This window comes from Callithrix jacchus, chromosome 1 (assembly GCF_049354715.1).
Source record: "Callithrix jacchus isolate 240 chromosome 1, calJac240_pri, whole genome shotgun sequence".
NCBI classification, from domain to species: Eukaryota; Metazoa; Chordata; class Mammalia; order Primates; family Cebidae; genus Callithrix; species Callithrix jacchus.
Window position 1 is genome coordinate 150,042,728 of NC_133502.1, and position 18,030 is coordinate 150,060,757.

Here is an 18,030-nt window from a genome sequence, read left to right on the forward strand (position 1 = left end):
TCCATCAATGGATGAGCACATACACAAAATGCAGCTTCCTTCCTTCCTTCCTTCCTTCTTTCCTTCCTCCTCTCCTCTCCTCTCTCCCTCCCTCCCTCCCTTCCTCCTCCCTTCCTTCTGAGATGGAGTCTCATTCTGTCGACAGGCTGGAGTGCAGTGGCAAGATCTTGGCTCACTGCAAACTCTGCCTCCCAGGTTCAAGTGATTCTCTTGCCTCAGCCTCCCAAGTAGCTGGGATTACAGGCATGTGCCAACACCCCCACCTAATTTTTGTATTTTTAGTAGAGACAAGGTTTCACCATGTTGGCCAGGATGATCTTGATCTCTTGACCTCTTGATCCTCTTGGCCTCGGCCTCCCAACAGGTATAAGCCACCGTGCCTGGCCAGTTTAATAAACATCTTTCTGGGCATTTATCTGTGCATTTCATACATGCATATGTACCTATATGAATTTTTCTTTCTTTAAAATGGAGAAAACTTAATATACTCATAATTCTGAGGTCAATTTTTCCCTTCACATAGTTCTTTGAGGCTTTACCATGTTTCTACATAAGAGCTACCTAATTCTTGCTTACAATGGCATTGTATCCTGTGCAAAAAGTATATCATGATGGGTTTTCTGGATGTTTAAAATAAGATGCTATCTCAGTGCAGCAGAGTGGAATAGATACACGTTTTCTAGAAACTGCGAGTTGTGTTGAATATTGCTGGTCTGTCTTACCACTGTAGGTTCTGAGAATGGAACTCAACTGTTATTTAAGTGGCAAGGTGATCAAAGCCAAAGGCAAAACACAAACTTTCTTAATGACACGAATTCAAGTTCACTAAGCTGATTTTGTTTGAATATGAATAAATAGAAAAGTAAATCTATTTAATGAAATTAATGAATTAATGAACTACATCAGAAAAAAGGCAACATTCTAAGTATTCAGAGAAGAAGCACGCCTTTGAGAATTTGTGCTGTAGTACACAGATGATTGGGATTCCAAATACAATATAATGATATATTAATACATATATGATCAAGAAAAAAGGTCAGAAAATCACAAATGGAACATTTTAATTAAAAATAGAGATTTGTGAAATAAGAAATGGTTATTTGTGATCTAAAAACTACAATATATTATTGATGGGAAAAAGCAAAATTAATAATTTGAAGAAAATTGTATCAATGATATCAATAAACTGAGAAATTCTACCTGAATGTGGAGGGGAATTAAAAAGAATTAAAAACAATTAGAGCCAATGGATGAAAAGGGCAAAAACAAAGACCAAACTAGAATCTGGAAATCATTCAGATACACATCAATATACCCAAGTTTTATATTTGAAGATAGGGGCCACATAGCTTTTTACTCACATTTAACCCAGTGCTTTGCAGAGTTCAATAATCATTTGTTGAAGAGAAAGAAATAACTTGGACAAATAATATTTGAAAAATATTTAAAGCAAAAAGTTTCTGGAATAATTTAACAGATAGCTAGCAAGCTTTGTGTGCACAAAGGATATATTTTCTTTTTCACATCCCAAAAACATTTGCAAATTTTTTCCTAATTAGGGTAAACAAGTATCGATTAATTTTTCAAGCTAGGAATTGTAAGGCCATATTCTTTAACCATATGTATGAATATATAAATTTCCCATACATACAAATGGGACATTTTAAAAAGGCATTCTCAATAAGTATTGAGCCAGAATAAAAATCGAATGATTATTTGTAAAGAAAATAAGTTAAAGTTTTAAGTAAAGACTACTTATAACAAGAATACTTGCAGAGAAATTTTAAAATGAGATATAAAGCTATAATAGTTAAAAAGTACGCTACTGGCCTGAAGATAATCAGAAGGTCAGTGGATCCAAATAAAGACTAGTTATAGACCATAGAATATGTAAATATTTTATGTGACAGAAAAGGAAACATAATAGGCAGATCCGATGAATGGACAAATCAATAGCTTTTTAAATTAGTGGGATTATTAAACAAATATCTCAATAGATAAAAGTTTTGGGACTAAGATGAAGTTAGTTCTCTTCATTTCAGATTCCACATTAGAATAAATTCATATAGCAGAGCTAAATAAAAAATGAAGCTGAGGGAAAGTAGAAGAAAATAATGTTGAATATGTTTTTGGTCTTAGGGTTGGAAAGTACTCTTGAAACATAAAATCAAAGACAAAAATATATGAGTAAATGATGAGATTTTACTGAAAACATCTGAAAAATAAAATAATACTAAGGAGTATGTGGCACATTGGTATAAGTATTGGCAATGTTTAATGGAATGAGTTAAATATAATTAATATAAAATCAATGTTAGCAATCAATGCATAACATATGAATATCCCAACAGAGAAACAGGTCAAGAACCTATTTCTACAAGAAGAAAACTAGTCAATAAAATATGGAAAAATATGTTCAACCCCAGTAGTAATCAAAGTAAAATAAATAGAAACATATTACCAGTTCTAAATTTTCAAATTTTCATGCTTTGAAAGTGGTAATGCCCAGTTTGTGCTGGGGTGCAATTATGACCATTCTGGAAGAAGATTTTGCAGTATTTCATAGGAGACTTATAATCTTTGCACTTTTCACTGGGTAGTTTTTCCTCTAGGAACATATTTTTAGATCCAAAGCAATCCATGAACAACTTGTCTATAAAAATCTTCACTGAGGCATAATGTATAATACTGAAATACTCAAAGCAAATTAAATGTCTGAATGTAAGAATTGGATAAAGTGTTGTTCAATGATCAAAATCATGTTGATAATAGTATTTAACAACATATTTAAATGCTTAAGAGAAATTGTTAAATAAAAAATGTAGGTTATAAAAGATATTTACAGAATGCGCATTTTTAAAAAGCAAATATATACTATTTTTAAAGAAAACATCTGAATGATGTTCTTAGTTAATATCGCTAATCTTTGTAGGTGTCATCTGAGAGATTGCAAATAATTTTTTCATATTTTCTCCATCTAGTGAAATATTAAAAACATATTATTTACATAGAAAAATAGAAAACAAATACCTTAAAAAGCCATATGTCTTTCAGATAAAAACCTTTAGGTTGAAAAATAAAGTTCTAAGAGGTGATGAGGGTATTCATGAAGATGTTAATGAAAATATTTTATGTATATTATTCTTGACTGCTTTGTGAAAATTGTTACTGCTACAGGTAGGAGAATTTTTATCACGGAATCATATTTGGTGAATTATGAATTGAGAATGTTTATATTCTCAATTACAAAATTTTCGGATGCCACAATTACATAATGTCTTTTCAGTATTTTTTTGGAAGGCCTTATGGTTATTCTTAAACTAATCTTGGAAATGTCCCACTTTGCGGGTTCTAGAGAATCTTAGAGATAGAAGGAAACTTATATCATTTGGTTCAATTCTTTTCTTTTCATTGCTGAGAACCCATGTCCATTATATGACCCCTTACTGAAACAAAGCCGGAAGGCAATGATAGACTTTTGTCCCTCCCTTGTTCTATAATGTGCTGTGTACATAACCTGAAGATGATTCTACAAGCGTGTCTAATAGCTCTTGAAATTGAACTTCTATTTAGGCAGTGAGGTACATTTCTCATGGTTAGAAACAAATATTAGACATATTTTTGCCTAATGATCTATGTGAAAACCAAAGTGTTACCGTATAACATATGGTAACCCATTTACTCACAACTTCTACATAAGATGTGCTGATCTACCTGGGTGTGCACAGTTTTTTTGAGGGAGTACTAAATCTTTAATATTGTACTAATTGCAGAGAATTCCCAATCTTTAGCTATAAGGCTTTAAGGGTAGTCCTCATCAATTCTTTATTTAAATTTTTACCTTTTTAAATTAGAAACTGCGGTGGTTAATTTTCCTTTGATATGACCTTTGAAAAATTCTTGCAGCAGTTACCTTTGATCCAAAGTGTTTCTTTCTTTCATATAGTGGTATAACAGGATTCAATATGCTGAGATAGCTTTTGATTAAATAAGAATGACATCCAGATTGAGTAGTGGGAAAGGTTTTGCATATGCTTTGCCAAAGATATAGGCTTCATGTTCTTCTCTATTTTTGTTATTAAATATTGCCCTCAACCTTAGATGGAAATCCTTGGAATTTAACTTTAATTATGCATGTATATATTCTTTTACTTAAATTCTTTACAACGTATAAACTACCTATGCTTCTTAATTGCTAATGTGATGAACTTCTTTGGTAAATGTACCAATTTAGAATATTAAGAAAGCAAATAAAATGCACATAAAATTCAGAGGGCAAGATGTGTTAATTTCCCACCTGTATAATGCTGCAATGTCCACTAGAGATCTTGGAGCCATTTAGGGATAAGACCCAGTGATAAGTCATCACATCTCAGGTGTTAGTCCTCAGCCTTACAAGGCCAGAAATTTGGTCTTGTCAGAAATCAGAGATAATTAGGCCATAGAAAATTGCTTCATTTCAATAAAAAAAGAAATGTACAAACCAGAATATCAATTTACTCACTTGTAATGAAAAATATATCTGTTGCTAGAACTGAATAATTGAATAATTACTTTTACAGATCAGCATAGTCTTTCCTTGTAGGCAATAGACAAAGTCTATAGCATTTAATCAGAAGTCTCATCTGATGAAAATAGATGTGTTCAGTTTTAGGGAGTGCCCTTCCTGGATTAAGGCTACATTAAATTAAGACTTCAAAACTGGTTTTACCCACTAGAATATAGAGAGCATTACCTATTAAATCTAGTGGCCTACAATTTTCATCCCCTGGCTATGTGCTGACTGTATTTTTATCATTTGTCTTTCTCTTCTGTAGGCTTCTGTGTTTATCTTTCATAACTTCATATCATATTTTTGACTTCTTATAAACATTTCAAATATCAGTTCAGTGATTCATATGCTAGCACTAGATGAACTTGCGCAATTTGATTTCCTTTGAGGGCATCGGTCAAACTGTGCAAGTTGTCACCTAAATAAATGGTTTTTAGCTCAGTATTTTAAGATATTTCACTATATACTGTATCTAATCTTCCTACACAAACATAAATTATGTTTTATAGGTCAAACCAGTTTATCGGTCATAGTAGGTTCCCAAATGTGGTCACATCTACATTTTTAGATTTACCTTCACTCAGGACGGTGAGTTTTCCATTCTTATTTATGTTAAATATCTTTGCTACTATTTCTAGACGTCTCTGGAAGTTTTGCACCCCCAAGGGCTCTGATGCCCATGAAGGAAGTGTTGCATTTTTGGAGATGCCCATCCATCTGGATACTACAGTTGACCCCATGTGATGGCACTGGCACTGGCTCCTGCCTTCATGATGCAGTCTTCTGCCTGCTGCTTGTGTTATCCTTCACTGCAGGCAAGACTGTGTCCTATTGAGCTGGAAGAGCTGTGGCAAAAGCAGCAGGCTAGGCAGATGCAAAAATAGTGGAGTTAAAATATGTCATGAAAATGGTCAACACCAAAATAAGAAACTTCTGGGTAAAGTCAGACCCTGAGGAAATGGGTCAGCGGGATCCAAGAAGATAGGTCAACAACTAAGAGTTTGCCTTGGAATGAAAGAGGATTTTGAAGGTGGATAGACAAAAAGGAGAGTGAAGACAGAGAGAGAGATTTAGTTATCATTGTGAGTAACTGGTGGGTCTGATGTCTATAGGTGAATTAGAAAGGCTCCCCTCCTTCCTGGCAGAGGCAGCTCCTCCTGAGGGCATGTGACTTGAAAAGGAATAGGGATGGATTTATTTGTTTTTGCACCTCTTTGGCTAAGTGCATTTATGCAGAGCACAAATTATGCAGTTGTTGAAAGACTTAAACAATTCATTTTGCAAGAATATTAAAGAATGATATAGTTAAGGAAGTTAGAGTATAATTAAGAATATGAAGTCTCTTGGTGTTTACCATTCATTTTTCTTACTTGCTTATACAAGTAAGAAGGGAAAAGAATTTTAAATATTAAATATAAATTCAATAAGTATTAGTTACTTAGTTTATGTAGCACTAATCAAGTGATTTCTAGTACCAGAGGAATCTTAATAGGAGGTTTATTGATTCACTTCACTCAGACAATATCATCTTACAGAATTTCACATTGTTGTGCTCTATTTTCACATTTTCGTTTTTTCCTTTTCTTTGGAACTTGAGGTATGCTTGTCTACTATATCCAAGAGGCTACTCGTATTCAGAGTCAGAATAAGCAATGCCTGGCTTCCAGGCCATATATCTGGAGAGTATTACTTTTCGAACATTTGAGGCTGGTGCTATGTCTATTTAGGTCAGGATTAAACTATTTATTCCCGTGAAACCTGTTTGAAATGAAGCTTTTGGATTATTTATTTCCAGTTTTACCTAGAGGCAGAAAAGTGAGTAGTTTGGATTTAATTCTATTTAAAGGAAATAGAAAAATATTTCAAACCTTTTGATTCTGTGCTTGTTTGAAATTTTCTAGTGTGTGTGTGTGTGTGTGTGTGCATTTATATGTGTATATCCATGTATATATGAGTGTGTGTGTACACACACATACACACACATGCCAGATTTGCTGTCTAGATTTTAGAAATTTAAAAATTATGAAGTATCTTATTGCTTCTTCATAGGTAGTTGTGCCTTACAGTGAGTTAGTACTACTGCTTTGGAAATTTAAACTGTGAACATTTTCATTTGAGGTAAATTCAGAGTTGACTTTCAGCAGTGTGTGCTAGAGGTGTGACACAATGCAGAGTCTTCAGAGAGAACATGGCAATAGAAGAATTTTAAAGCAGATGCATGCCAGTGATCAAGTTGTGAGGAAAAGGGAAAATAAAGAAGTAGCAAGTATGAAGAAAACATGTTTCTTACAACCATAAAAGTTCCCACAGGCATAGCCCTTTATTCAGAGGGGTATCTGGTGGCATAGGGGAACACCTGATGTCTTACTCCTAAGTGTTGGGTCACTAACAGCATTCCCACCTCCCTGCCACCAATTATGATAATTTTTGGCCAATTCTTCCCTTAACAACAAAAATAACAATAATGACAACAAAATATAAGGATATTTACAAACACAAATAGAGACTTCCATGAGATATCATCTTACCCCAGTTGAAATGGCTTTATCCAAAAGACAGGCAATAATAAATGCTCACAAGCATGTAGGGAAAGGGGAACACTCATACACTGTCAATAGCAATGGAAATTAGTACAGTCATTACAGAGAACGGTAAAGAGGTTCCTCAAAAAATGAAAACTAAAGCTATCTATGATCCAGCAATCCCCCTGCTGATTCTATATAAAAAAATAGTATATCAAAGAGATATATCTAAGCGTCCATCAAGTGATAAATAAAGAAAGAAAATGTGGCACATATGTACAATAAAATATTATTTAGTTATAAAAAGAATGAAATCATGTAATTTACAACAAAAAGGATAGAATTAAAGGCCATATGTTGAGTAAAATAAGCCAGGGCAGGAAGACAAATATCACATGTTTTTACTCATATGTGGGAGCTAAAATATATCCAATCATGGGTATAAAGGACAAAATGATGATTACTGGAGTCAGGGAAGAGTAATGTGAAGGTGGTGGGGAGGAGGAGGATAAAGTGGAGATTATAAAGTGGGGATGATGAATGGGTACAAAAATTCAATCGTAATGAATAAGACTTAGTATTCAGTAGCACAATATGGAGAATATAGTTAACACTAATTTATTGTATGTTTTAAAGTAACCTGACTTGATCATTACACACTGTATGCCTGTATTGAAACATCACATGTACCCCATACGTGTATGTAAGTATTATGTAACTGATATGGTTCGGCTGTGCCCCCACCCAAATCTTAACTTGAATTGTATCTCCCTGAATTTCCATGTGTTGTGGGAGGGACCCAGGGGGAGGTAACTGAATCATGAGGGCTGGTCTTTTCCATGCTATTCTCATGATAGCGAATAAGTCTTATGAGATCTGAAGGGCAGGAGTTTCCACACTTGTTTTCTCCTCATTCCCTCTTGCTTCCACCATGTAAGATATGCCTTTCGTCCTCCACCATGATTATGAGACCTCCCCAGCCATGTGGAAGTGTAAGTCAAATTAAACCTCATTTTCTTCCCAGCCTTGGTTATATCTTTATGAGCAGCAGAAAAACAGGCTAATACACTACATTGGTACCAGAAGTGGGGTGGGACATTCCTGAAAAGATACGTGAAAATGTGGCAGTAACTTTGGAACTGGGAAACAGGCAGAGTTTGATTTGGACGGCTGAGAAGACAGGAAAATGTGGGAAAGTTTGGAACTTCCTAGAGACTTGTTGAATGGCTTTGCCCAAAAGCCTGATAGCAATATGCTGGATTTTGGACCTGCATGAGCCCTGTAACCCCTTGGTTTTGGACAATTTCTCCCATTTGGAACAGCTGTATTTACCCAATAACTGTACCCTCTGTATCTAGGAAGTGACTAGCTTGCTTTTGATTTAACAGGCTCATAGGTGGAGGGGCTTGCCTTGTCTCATATGAAACTTTGTATGGTGGACTTTCAAGTTAATGATGAAATAAGACTTTGGGGGACTGGTGGGAAGGCATGACTGATTTTGAAATGTAAGAACATGAGATTTGGAGGGGCCAGGACTGGAATAATATGGTTTGGCTGTGCCCCCACTCAAATCTTAATTTGAATTGTATCTCACATGATTCCCACATGTCATGAGAGGGACCCATGGAGAGGTAACTGAATCATTGGGGCCAGTCTTTCCTCTGCTATTCTTGTGATAGTAGTGATTACTATCACAAGAGTAAGTATCATGAAATCTTATGGCTTTATCAAGCATTTCTGCATTTGCTTCCTCCTCATTCTCCCTTGCTGCCACCATGTAAGAAATACCTTTTGCCCTCTGCCCTGACTATGAGACCTCCCCAGCCATGTGGAACTGTAAGTCAAATTAAATCTCCTTTTCTTTCCTGTCTTGGGTATGTCTTTATCAGCAGTGTAAAAATGGACTAATAGGCTGGGTGCGGTGGCTCATGCCTGTAATCCTAGCACTTGGGAGGCCGAGGCAGGCGGATCACAAGGTCAAGAGATCGAGACTATCCTGGCCAACGTGGTGAAACCCCGTCTTTACTAAAAAAATACAAAAATTAGCTGGGCATGCTAGTGCATGCCTGTAGTCCCAGCTACTCGGGAGGCTGAGGTAGGAGAATTGCTCGAACCTGGGAGGCGGAGGTTGCAGTGAGCTGAGATCATGTCACTGCACTCCAGCCTGGCGCCTGGCGACAGAGCAAGACTCTGTGTCAAAAAATAAAAAGGACTAATAGAGTATTCATAATAGTTCAAAATAGGCCAGGCATGGTAGCTCATGCCTGTAATCCCAGCACTTTGGGAGGCCAAAGTGGGTGAATCACCTGAGGTCAGGAGTTCGAGACCAGCCTGGACAACATGGTGAAACCCTGTCTCAACTAAAGATATAAAAATTAGCTGGGTGTGGTGGCACATGCAAATAATCCCAGCTACTGGGGAGGCTGAGGCAGGAAAATTGCTTGAACCCAGGAGGCAGAGGGTTGCAGTGAGACGAGATTGTGCCACTGCACTCCAGCCTGGAGTGAGTCAACAAAGTGAGACTTTGTCTCAAAAAAATTATTTTTTAATTAAAACAAATGTTTAAAATTAAGATTAAAAGGAAGTAAGCTCTCAACAATGTGGGCATTATGCAAACCATTGAGGTCCTGGATAGAACAAAGAGTAGGAGGAACAGGGAATTTGCTTTATCTTATGGAGCTAGAACATCCATCATCTTCTCCTGTCCATAGACATCAGAACTCTACTGTGATAGTTAATACCTAGTGTTGATTTGATTGGATTAAAGAATGCAATATTGATCCTGGGTGTGTCTGTGAGAGTGTTGCCAAAGGAGATTAATATTTGAGTCAGTGGACTGGGCAAAGCAGACCCAACCTTAATTGGGTGGACACCATCAGCCACCAGAGAATATAAAGCAGGCAGAAAAATGTGAAGCGACAAGATGGTCCTAGCCTGCTAGCCTACATCTTTCTTCTGTACTGAATGCTTTCTGCCCTTGAACATCAGACTCCAAGTTCTTCAGTTTTGGGATTTGGACTGGCTCTCCTCGCACCTCAGTTTGTAGACAGCCTATTGTGGGACCTTGTGATCGCATAAATTAATACATAATAAACTCCCCCTTATACATGTGTGTATGTATATGTATATATCTTATTAGTTCTGTCCCTCTAAGAGAACCCTGACTAAAATATCCATTCTCAGATTTTTGGATTCCCAGACTTATTCCAGTAGTCTCACAGGTTCTCAGGCCTTCAGCCTCACACTGAATTACACCATTGGCTTCCCTGGTTCTCCAACTGGTAGATAGCATGTTGTGAGACTTCTCAGCTTCCATAATTATGTGAGCCAATTCCCATAATAAAATAGCTTATTGCTTATGTTTTCCTGGAGAACCCTATATAATTGGTATCTTATTTCTTTAGATATAGGCTGATATGATACGGTTTTGATCTGTGTTCCCACCCAAATCTCATGTTGAGTTGTAATCCCCAGTGTTGGAAGTGGGTCCTGATAGGAGGTGATTGGATCATGGGGATGGGGTTCTCATGAATGGTTTAGCACCATCCTCTCAGTGTCATTCTCATGATAGTGAGTTATCATAAGATCTGGTTGTTTTAAAAGTGTATAGCTTCTCCTCCCTCTCTCTTCCTCCTGCCCTGGCCATGTAAGATGCCTGCTTTCCTTTCATCTTCCACCATGATTATAAGTCTCCTGAAGCACCCCCAGTAGCAGAAGCCAGTGTGCTTCCTGTACAGCCTGCAGAACTGTGAGCCAATTAAACCTGTTTTCTTTGTAAATTATCAAGTCTCAGGTATTTCTTTATAGCAGCAAGAGAATGGACTAATACATAGGCAATAATAGATGTTCATTTTTAAGTACTCAACTACTCTTGTTCCTTCCTTTTTTCCGTACTTCTGTAACTGGTCTTTAGGTGTGGTGACTTGTTTTGAATAGAATAATTGACACAACTTGAGCTCCTGGATCTGCAACCCACGAAGACATCTTTTCATATCCATGAGTCAATGTGCCAAGTTTGAAATTTTCTGCTGATTCTGTTTTTTTTTCTTTTCAACACATTTACTGGGGTGACAAAATAATCTGTACCCTAAATTCCAATGACACACATTGCTTCTGTCTTCCAGTCTTAAAACAGTTTATTATATCATGCTTATTGTAATTATTATACCACCAAATTTTTATTTGTTTCAAGGACATAAGCATTTATTTTAGGCTAAAATCAATATTAAAATAGATCTCGCTTGAGCTTCATTACTTCCTAGGTCACTGCTCAGCTACAGAAAGCTCAGTATTTAATAAGTTTTAAGAGCACTTCTAATAACTGCTCACTTTTTGAGCTTCAGAAAGAGCAAAGGTTTTGAAAGGAGTTGAGAGGATTGTTTGTCTGTTTTTTTCTTTCCAACTTTTAGGCTAGCAGGGATAATGTGGTTTCTTACATAGGTAAATTGCATGTTCTGGGAGTTTAGTGTACAGATTATTTCATCACCCAGATAATGAGCATAATGACTAATAGGTATTTTTTTTGGATGTCAAGTAGGCCCAGATGTCTATTGTTACCTTCTTTGTGTCCATGTGTACTCAATTGTTTAACTCCCACTTACAAGTGAGAACATGGAGTATTTGGTTTTCTGTTCTCGCATTAGTTTGCTTAGGATAATGGCTTCCAGCTCCATCAATGTTGCTGCAAAATACATGATTTTGTTACTTTTCATGGCTGCATAGTATTTCATGATGCATATGATGTGTAGTATTTCATGATACATTTTATTTTTCTGGTCCACTGTTCTTGGGCATCTAGGTTGATTCCATATCTTTGCTGTTGTGAATACTGCTGTGATGAACATATGTGTGCACATCTTTGTCACAGAATGATTCATTTTTCTTTGAGGTTATACTGATTAATGGAATTGCTGGGTCAAACGATATTCTGTTATTTGAGAAATTGCCAAACTGCTTTCCACAGTATCTGAACTAATTTACATTCCCACCAGCAGTGTTCACATTTTCTTTTCTCTCCAACCTCACCAGCATCTGTTATTTTTAACTTTTTAATAGTAGCCATATTTATTGGTGTGAGATGGTATCTCATTCTTAAAATCTTTTTCAACCTCATCATTATTACCATAAAATATATCTGAGGGCAATGAACTTAAAATCACTTAAAATTACTTCATTATTATACATTTTAAAACATTCATACAGGAAATCTCATTTTCTTAGGCCTTTTCTAAATTTTTTATACACAAATTCTTGTTGTTACAACTTATGAAGTCTGGAAGGAAAGCATCTTAGCACTATGCTGTTGCCACTATTATTCCATAATGAGACTACTTGCTGATGTATTTCATTTGATTCTTGCTGTTGAAGAGAGGAAGTCTTTTATATTTCAATCTGCACTTTGGAAAGATTATTCTTTGTGGTTATGCTCTTTGTTTTCAGACACTTGCATTGATTGAGGCTAACTCTGAACTCAAAATTATAGTGTATACATTGTCCTATTGTTGAAAAATAATCTACTATTGAAGATACCCTTTGCTTATATTTTGAGTAGCAGTTTGGTTTGCCTGTCATTATCAATCAATGTTTCCATATCTGCAACAATTCAGCCGATGGCATTTTGAGTCAGAAGAAAATAGCATTATCTGCAGACATTATTGCAATATGTTTCAGAAATTATACAACTGTTTTAGTTAATTTGAAGCATTCTTCACCTGAATAGCCACTTAATTGTTGTTTTAATAGAGAAATTAGTCTTGACTATGAATTGGATCCTTCTAAGATGCTTATTTATGAGGAAGACAAGTTCTCCTTTCTAAGGATTTGGAGGTACTAGTACACTTTGTCTTAACTTTGAGTTGTCCCCAGCTGAAGATCTAAGACTCAATATTAATTTGTTTCAATTGAAACTTAGAAATTGATGACTACCTCTTTTACCACTATAGAGTTTTTTCTTTTGCCTAAACATGTAGTGTCTGGTATTTTCCTTTAATACTTATACTATTAAAGGAGAATGGCGATGTTCAGGGTTTTCACAGAAATTTATTACATTACCTTCTTGCTCTCTTTTTCCATTTTCTGAGGGTGACTCAAACATGAAAAAGGGACAAACTGACTTACCTAGAAACAAAAATATTTGACAAAATTTTACCTATTTTTAAACTTTACCTGCTCCCAGATATGATAAAGTTATTGAATAAAAATGCTTCATAGAGAATGACATTAACCCAGCTATCATTCAAAGTGCAGTAAGGAAAATCTGGATTCAATTTTTATAATGGAAAAGTGAGTACCTCATTAAACCCAACATTTGTGATGGTTATTACAATGAATAAAACATTTAGTTCACTGATTAGTGCTTGGCAGTTCACCACAGCTGATATTCAACTCTGAATCAGAGCAAATACATGTAAGGGAAATATTTATATATGTTAGCTAGCATGAAGATTTTGAAAATAAAACAGAAATATATTCATTTTTTCTTTTCTTATGTAAGCACAGTTGGAATTCTCTCTTATCCTTTACTCAATTGAATGTCAATTTAGCTTTTTCCTTTTAATTTTTGCTTCTCCAACAGGAAACTTTATCAAGGTGACATTTTGTTCTTTTAGTTTTATCAACCCAGTGGCACATCTACTACTTGAATAGCATTATGTAGGCAGTGGGAACAATTCAAAGACAAATAAGTTAAGGTTTCTGTCTTGAAGGAGGTGACAATTTAGCTGGAGGGACAAGCAAGGTACACCCAAAAGTTCCATAGCATTCAATAATTAAAATAATAAAGAGCAGTGTGAACTAATAAGATTCACATTTATCCAGTTTACAAGAAGGATAAGCAATTTAATTGGCATTCCAACTTTTGTTTTTGGAATTTCTAAGGATCATAGTAACATGAAATGGTTCTGCTTTTTAGAAACAATAAATTCAGTGTCTATGAATATGAATGAACAGTCCAGACATGGTTGGAGGAAAGAACATATTTGGAATCAGGATACCTGAGCTTCTGATACATTCACTTGGCTGATTCACTTTGGGGAACTTATTTAACCTTCTCAAGTCTTGTGTTTCTCATCTGTAAAATAACAAAAATAATCGCACAAACCATGGTAGATTGATTGCATTAATCACCATAATGAACGGTGTCTCAGGAGCAACATCTTTTTCTGTGTACTATAACTCTGGGTTGGCCATGTTATTTGCTTTGTCCAATGGGACAGTAGCAAAGTTGATGCCATCTGAAACTTGAAAATGTGTACCTGTACATTCCATTGCTCCTCTGCCTTTGTCATAAGAACATGCCCAAATTAGGGGAGGGGACATGTGGAGGAGAGTCAAGATAGCACACGTTGTCCAGCTAATGCCCAAGACATGTGAGGGAGCCCAGTCAAGGTAATCAAAACTACGTAGGTGACCTGAAACTGATCAAAGACACCTGTATGAAACCTGTTGAGCTCAGCTGAACTGTGCAGCCAATGATATAAATTCGTAACCAAAGATAAGTGATTATTGTTTTATGCCATTGAGGTTTTGTGCTGGTTTGTTATGCCACAGTAGCTAACAAATAAAATACTTCATTGTTACTGTGGAGATTAAGACAATGCATATGAGTGAGTTTTGCAAACTGTGAGGTAATATACACATGAGTGTAAAAAGTCTTAAGATCAATAGATTACTTATTGGCGATGAGGACATAGGACGGTCACAATATGTAGATCTTAGTTACTTCTAGGATCCAGCTAAGTGTCCAAATTGTTCTGTCAATGTTTATTTTGTTGTAGTTGTTCAAAGTGATATATATTTATTGTCCTATCTATTTGTTCAAGTGCCTTAGAAGTTCTTGTCACTTATAAATGATTACTTAAAAAAATGAAAAGGAGCAGTAGAGAAACGTCTAAAGCTAAAAACATGGTACGGAAGAAGGTCACCGGATTGTGTTCATTTAAATCATTAAAGCACAGAAAAGTTTCATTAGCAGGCAGTCAAGAATTTTTTCTAACAAGCTATTAATGGTTTAGCTTGGCCAAAGTCAGAATTGAGAAAACTTCAAAAAGAAAATTATGTACTGGATACTATTTAACATTGTGAAATATTTTCATACTGCTGAATCACAAAAAATAGATGCTGCAAACCTAAGTAAAAAACTAAACTTCTATTTCTGAGTAGTCTGTGTTCTCAAAGTTAATTTTTAAAGTAGGTCCTTTGGATTTTGTAGCACATTTTTTCAAAACAACAATGATATGTTCTGAGGGTTACCTCAAGACTGCAATTAGCAGCAATAATTTAGTAAATATATATTCTTGGAACTTTACATGGGCCTATCTCTGTTCTAGGGGATAGGGACGTACTAGTGAATAAAACAGATAAGCATCCATGCCCTCATGGAACTTACCTTCTATTAGGGTGGATAAAAATAAGCAAGCTAAATAAATAAATATGTAATATGGCATCTGACAATAATGCTATGGAGAAAAACAAATCAGGAAAGGCATATGGAGTGTGTCAGTGGGGGCTGCAATTTTAACTAGGTGGTTTTTGCTGTAGTGGCTAAAGAAATGAGCCAAGGGCTGTGAACCCAGATAAAAAATACAGTGTTTGTAGGATTATTTTTGGTGGTTTGACATTTCTTCTCCTGCTCTACTTGCTCTTCTCAAGTCCATAGTTTTCACTCTGAATTTGTTGAGATTAAAAAATAGAGAAGAGGGACTCCTGGGCAAGATGGCTGAATAGGAATGGCTCCTGTCTGCAGCTCCCAGTGAGACCAATGCAGAAGGCAGGTTATTTCTGCATTTCCAACTGAGGTACCCAGCTCATCTCATTGGGACTGGTTAGACAATGGATGCAGCTCACAGAGGGCAACAGAATCATGGTGGGGCATCACCTCACCTGGGAAGCTCAAGGGGGTTGGGGAACTCCCTCCTCTAGCCAAAAGAAGCTGTGAGGGACTGTACCATAAGGGTGGGAATGGCTGAGCTAGACCTCTTGGTTCATTAATGCAATCAATCTATCACAAACATCTCCATCAAAAAGTGGGCAAAGGATATAAACAAACACTTTTCAAGGAAGATATTTATGCAGCCAACAAACATATGAAAAAATACTAATCATCATTGGTCATTAGAGAAATGCAAATCCAAACCACAATGAGATACCATCTCATGCCAGTTAGAATGGTGATCATTAAAAAATCAGGAGACAGCAGATGCTGGAGAGGATGTGGAGAAATAGAAACACTTTTACACTGTTGGTGGGAGTGTAAATTAGTTCAACCACTGTCGAAGATAGTGTGGTGATTCCTCAAGGATCTAGAACTAAACATACCCTTTGACCCAGCGTTCTATTGCTGGATAAATACCCAAAGTATTATAAATTATTGTACTATAAAGACACATATACACATATGTTTATTGTAGCACTGTTTACAATAGCAAAGACTTGGAACCAACCCAACTGCCCATCAATGTTAGACTGAGTGAAGAAAAATGTTACACATGTACACCATGGAATACTATGAAGCCATAAAAAAGAATGACTTCATGTTCTTTGAAGGGACATGGATGAAGCTGGAAACCATCATTCTCAGCAACCTAACACAGGAACAGAAAACCAAACTCCCACTCATAAGTGGGAGTTGAACAATGAGCATGTATGGGCACAGGGAAAGGAACATCACACACCAGGGCTTGTCCGGGGTGGGGAGCAAGAAGAGGGATCACATTAGGAGAAATACCTAATGTAGATGACTGGTTAATGGGTGCAGCAAACCACCATGGCACATGTATACCTGTGTAACAAACCTGCACATTCTGCACATGTATCCCAGAGCTTATGCAGCCAACAAACATATGAAAAAAAGCTAATCACTATTGGTCATTAGGGAAATGCAAATCCAAACCACAATGAGATACCATCTCATGGAGCCAGTAAATTAAAAACAAACATTTTAAAATTTAAGTATAATTAAAAAAATAGAGAAGAGGTGGGAATAGGTGAGGAGGCCCCAGTGGTATGCACAGGACTGCAAAGGGAGAAGTAGAAGAAAAATGAGAAGGAGATTTGAAGCAATGGCAACTAGTCCCCCTTCTGGAGGTGGTTGCTTGCATCAAGGTAAATGATAGGAAATGACAGAGTTTTCTGTCTTACAACGTGCTTTTGTATCTCAGTGCCTTTTCCCCCTTTCAGAGCACACATTACACAAAGGCAGGAATGATGTGTGTGTTTGGAGAGAAAATAAAGGGTGTTTCTAGTGAGCTGGAGTAAAGTAATAAAAATGTCTTGAGGATGTTATGTCATAGGAGGTGACAGCTTTTTATAGTAGGTGCCTGTTGCCTGTGAAAATAACCCAAAAGATAATGTCTTAAAGGAGCAATTTTATTTTGCTCATGATTTTGTAGGTCAAGAACTAGGCTTTTCTTGATCCAGAGAAGTCATTTCCATGAGCGCTCACTTTCTTAAAAGGCAAATTGGTACTGACTGTTGTCTGGGAACTCAGCAGGATGTCAGTCTGGGACCTCCAGTTCTCTCTGTGGACTTCTCCATGGGATTACTTGGTGTTCCTCACAGCATGATGACTGGCTTTCAAGAGAGATTGTTCTAAGAGACAGGTAGTGGAAGCTGTCAGTTTCATAAGGCCTAGGCACAGAAACAGGTACAGTGTGATGTCTATTCTGTTGATTAAAGCAATTGCAGAACATACACAAAATCAGAGGGGAAAGGACATAACCCCCCCCCACATCTGCATGGTTAGGATAAAATGTTAAATGAAAAAGAAAGGTGTGTCATTCCTACTTGATTGTCAAGAATTTTTATATTTTAAGACTTTGTTTGGTTTACTGCATCTAACACAGTACCTAAAGTTAATTTAAAGTTAAATTGAACAATGATTTTATATGGCTCAATATTTGAGGGAAAGTGTGAAAGATGTTTTTCTAAAATTGAGAGAGAATAAACTGGATAGGATCT